The sequence below is a fragment of the Manduca sexta genome, unplaced genomic scaffold (genome assembly GCF_014839805.1).
Source record: "Manduca sexta isolate Smith_Timp_Sample1 unplaced genomic scaffold, JHU_Msex_v1.0 HiC_scaffold_3755, whole genome shotgun sequence".
Lineage (NCBI taxonomy): Eukaryota > Metazoa > Arthropoda > Insecta > Lepidoptera > Sphingidae > Manduca > Manduca sexta.
In genome coordinates, this window is record NW_023594858.1 from 1 (window position 1) to 5,635 (window position 5,635).

At 34.2% G+C, this 5,635-nt stretch overlaps 1 pseudogene; it reads right to left on the reverse strand.

Moving 5' to 3' along the window:
• Window positions 1–26: 26 nt before the first annotated feature.
• On the reverse strand, window positions 27–5,067 carry LOC119193213 (annotated as a pseudogene).
• Window positions 5,068–5,635: the final 568 nt, after the last annotated feature.

Below are 5,635 nucleotides of genomic sequence, written 5' to 3' on the forward strand. Positions count from 1 at the left end.
AGTATGGGTCGGTCGCAAGTCGCAACCCTGTGTTGTGCAAATGAGCGGGAGGGTAGAAGAGATCGCAGTCGGCGCCGCCCAGCCCCAGCGCGGCGGCCTTCAACGCGCCGAGTGCCCCGCCACGGGACCACGCTACACCGCCACTGGTAAAAAGGATGTATAAGCCAAAATAGAAGCATGACACATAAAAAAAACTTGAATGTATTTTTTAAACAATGTTTACTATTTATAAGACCATTTCAATAAACGAACTCAATCTAAGTCTTCGATCGATTCCAAAAGTTAAATAAATCATTAGTAAGCATGTCAAATAAAATATTTTGATTGGTAATTTTTTGCGATGCATCGAAAAAAAAAAATGTTATCGTTTATTGAAATCGGTAGTTAATTTTTAAATTATTAAAAATAGGTAGAGTTAATAAAGGAAAAAATATCTAAAACTTATCTCTATTGTTCTTCAAAAATACTAATACCTTTTCCGCCATAAACCAAAAGAAAAAAACAATATTTAGAAGTAAACGTATTTAAGTCATTATTCTTATAGGTATTACGCAGCTGAAATACAGCTACAGTATGTAAACATTATAGCGGGGAGTTTCCATTGATGACGCTTACAAACCATGTACGGAAATAGGCGTGGCCTCCGTAATATTACAGGTTGTAGGTATACATTTTGCATGACATTATTTAGTTACTAGAAGTAGGAGATAGGTAAGATTAGCTGGTGGTAGGATATTGTATACGCTCGGATAGCGTGCACAAATTGTAAAATCCCTCGGCCCACGAAAATCTGTCGCGTCCCGGAAATAGCCTATCTATATACGATTTCAAACAGCGACATAATCGATTCGACTGACGAGTGATACTCATCTCTTGCCGGTCGATACTACTTGGACCCCATTCCGCTTACCATCAGGAGTAGTGCACTTTGCCGTGACTGTTCAAAAAGGTAATAAATACACTAAACTTTATCTATAATATAGGAAAGTACATTCATGTGACAAAATAGAGCGTAAAAAGATAATGAATATCCAAAACTATAAAAAAATACTTACTGCCATACAGGTAACCAGTAACGATTAGCATCTTTCAAATGTCTTGCATGTTTGTTACCCAAACACAAAGCTCGGTATAAGCAAGGTGTAGATCGAGGCTTCAAAGCTATTAGGGCATAACGAGCAAGCGTGTTAATCGCTGATATTGAACTGGCAGAATTTGAACTAGATTTTTTTTTCTGAAAATAGTCCTCTGACGATTGGGCATCGCGTTTTATACGAAATACGTCCTCAACGTTGACAGTATCGCTGTTATCTACCATTTGCATTACTTGTGGTTGTTGGTGGTTCTGCAAAAAAATGTAACAGCAATAAAACTTTTTTCCCAGTTTGAACATCAGTTAATTTGCTTTGCGTTTAATAAAGCATTTATTTACAAGGAGTTCGTGAGGACCCAGGCTAGACCACAACTACGAGCTGAAATCTCTCATCGTGACCATATAATATTATGGCTATTAAAAACAGTAATCCCTCCATATCCTTGACCCGCCACGTAAAAAGTATGTACATACATAAAGGTTCCTTGATATTTTACCAAGAATTGCTGCATTATTACATTTTATTAAATATTATTTAACCAAAACAAAAACTTAGAAACAATGATATTTTTACATATCTCCAAAACCTATATTATAATTATTATATGTATTAACATAAAGATGACATTATACAAGAGGTTACGGCAAAACATAAGATATTCCCTACATTTTTATCACACCCTCATAAAGCGCAAATCGACGGTACTTCTTTCGTTAATAAAAAAAACTAACCATAGTTATACACATGAGCACTTGTAACACGAACATGCCAAAAGAAAGGAAGGCAATTCCAGTAAGCGATATGTCGAAGAGGTCGGCCAGGCCGAGTCGGAATCTCATCACATCCTCTTCCACAGCGTGCTCTCGAGCCTCGCTAAGCGATGGGCATATGGCGGTGGAGGCGGCATCGAGTATTCATAGCCACCACCTGATTAATAGGTCATGAGTGTCGCTCACAAGCTTTTGACTCCTCGTGATTGGAAAGACTGCACAATGTCATTTCGAAATTACATTAAAATTACATTAAAATTGGCTATGGCGGCCCATGCTACACGATTAGACTGTTTATTTGCTACTCACGTACTCTTGTACTGTTGTACTTCTCATCTATAGATGTTGAACAGTGAATACGTACCGACTATGGAGCTTATTTAGATACGTAGGTATTTATATTTAAAAATTGGAAACGATAAATTGTTTTGCATAAGACTTGCGCGTTATGTAAAACTATATAGTAATCCAACGTTTTACAATTCGCAATTAATGTATGTCATAATGAAAACTTGTTAGTGGCTAATATTTACCCACAGTAGCTTATTTTATTGTGTCAGTAAATACCTAGATGGCATTAGAACAACAAAATTTTTAAAATTTAAGTTATTTTGCCGGTAATGACACAACATTACCATAACACACATCGTGTCATCAGAGAATATCCAAACTTCCATACCAAAAATATTTTCATAGCAATGTGTGGTTAGTAAACAAAGTAGAAAATTTTACAGAGTCAGAATCAACAGGTCTAAGCAATACTTATGGAAGTAGGTAAATATTATTAGATTGATTCATGACCGTATCATTTTAATTAAACATCAATAAATAATTTTTTTTATGCTCTAAGGAAACAAAAGCAGTGAATACATACTCTACATTTGCTTACATTCTAGTTACACCTAGAATCAGAGTAAAATTTTTATAAGTTGGACTTTTTCTTACAAAGTTTTTCAGTCCAATAAACACTAACAATCTACGAATAAATATAAATAGTTTATTTAGACGCCATACATTTAGAAGCATCGCAAATACATATAATATAACGAAATCCACTTATTAAATAACAATTACTGTCTATTACTTATGTCTCTCGATATTTTATTTAGGTACTTACTATATTTAGAAATTTCGTGAACATGTTCCTCAGGTTCAGCATAGCCAGATGTCTCAGTGCCTTCGTATACTTCGTATCCTTCTCTAGTTTGCAGTTCGGAGTTGATATAGATGCATTATTGATCGTATCACCGTTTACTATATTATTGTATTGCTTAAATAATTCATTTTGAGCCGCCACTCTATAATATTTAATGAGTTAATTATTTTCGCAGCTGTGTAACGAGATATTTAATAACTGTTAGTCCATGAATAAACGTATTTATGGCACATACATAGATAGATATTAATAAGGACTATAAGTTTTATAGGAACTCATTTCCCGAATCCATGCAAGATGCTGGATTTACACATATTTAACATTTTTAGTGCCTTTATCTATATTAAACTCCAGTCGACAAGCAGAGTAACGCTTGAATAAAATATTTTAAACGGAAATTTGTACTCTCATTTCAAAAATTAGAATTAATAAATGTTGTACTTAGCCAGCCATTCCTGATAATTTGCGGAACCAACATCATACAAGTTATTTCTGAGATCTTGGGTGCGTTTCTTGAATAAAGTATAATTGTCTTTCCCAATGGCGGTAAAGGGTTTTCCAATCCTGTTTTGCGGAACACTTTTACCCATTTCTTCTAATATTTGTTCAGCCACGTAATTACGGCATTGGTACTCGTTCATCATTTTCCTTCGTAATTAAACAATCCAATAAATTTATGATAGCATGATAGGATAATTCTATAGCATAACATCATGACATAAAACGTAATAGTATGGAGCTCTCTTATAATTATAATCATTACAAAGACATTCAAAGTAAGTATAGGTCATTTCATCCACGAAGACGCGAACGCGAAACGGGGTTATTGGGGTGCTGTCGCGGGGTAACAGGTTGATTTAAGCTGTTTCCCCGATGCTATCTATCGTAGTGTACGTGTGCACTCATGCTACTCACGTACTCTGTAAGCAATTAGGAAAAGTAGTAGGGCACGTCTTCGTGGATGAAATTATCTATGTATTAGAGACAAAGCTAAGTCATTCACAAATATATTATTGGAGTGTTAATACCTGCGCTTTGTCAACTTTGTGAAGCAGCTATACGCTAGAGCGAGTTCCGGGTCCGGTTTTAAAGACATTGTAATTAAGAGTCTTCACAATTAGTCTATTGTCTCAGTATGTCGGGCGTACTGGCGCAGTTATACAATGCTTTGGAATACGTAGTTTACGGGTTTGGTTTTAGCGCGGCGTCAACTAAAACGTCAGTGACTTGGCCATCGCATGCAATTTGTTTTAATTTGGGCCGTAATCTACCATTCTATTTCAGTGCAAGTAGAGATGTTTTTTTTATAAAAAAAGCAAAAAATCGAGTAAGTGTTCGTTTCAAACTCCATAAAATGCAACAACTTTTAATTAATTAGGGATGAATATCCCATCATTAGAATGGCTATATCGGTTATCTCTGCGACCACCTGACATGTGCTGAAGAAGACAGCGGATACAGCGTGACTCTACGATATACTATAAAATCCAGTATAAATATTAATTATAGGTTGTATTGAGATGGATTTTAGATGAATCCCCTATATCGCGACATACCAACGTGTTGTAGTGTTCATCATATTCCTCTTATATATTAGTATACAATGAGCTCTATCACAACTTGATTATTAAACTGGAAATTATAGACACAAGCTTATATTTAACAAAAAATAAGTTCCGTAACAAACTAATCATAATTTTACAACATTCAAAATGTCTTCAAATTTTAAAAATTATAATAAACGTTTATGTTAACAATATCTTTACGTACCTGTGAAAATTTAGAGTGGATAAAGCTGCATCCATCGATCCATTGCCATGTGACATTATATTCTTAGGGAACGCATCGCTTAGAGTAGAATTTTCCACTATGAAAGAAGTAGGCATTAAATCCAACCGAAGTATATCATTCACATTTAAATCATTTTCAAACATTTTTGATGTCACGCAAAATTCGAACATAAAAATGAAAATAACGACGACAATTTTACAGTACATCATAACAGGGATTTTGTTCTGTGTTCATAAGCAAAATGAATGTTGTAAAAAGGCGCACATTTGTACCTGAGTCGAGATATTACATGGATTATAAAGCGGAAAATTTTCGCGCAACGAACGTAAACGCTGCGATTTTATCGACAGCACAAATAACTGTTTATAACATTGTTTAGATGTTGGAATTTTATGAAGTTGTGTTTCTAACCGCCTTTACTGATTTTGATAATTATTAATAAACAATCATATTGCCGGTTATATATAATGTCTTTCAGAAAATAAACAATAAATGGAGAGTTGAAACCAAATTTGTCGACATGGGTATTTTACTTTATTTTTAAAGCCCTTTTTAATTTTTATACATATCTTTTATAAAATAATGCATAAAAATAATTTTAACAAAAAATTAAACCACCTTCAAAAACCACTCAAAACCAAAAAATAATTTCACATAACAGTTATATATTGGATACCAATTTTTAAGTCGGTGCCTAATTAAAATTGCTAGTTAAGCTATATTTGTTGCATAGTCCGCCTATGAGCTAAATTTCTTTCAAATCAATTTTACAGTAGGTTTGCGTTTTTACTACTAACAAACATACACAGTGAAAGGTGTAATAC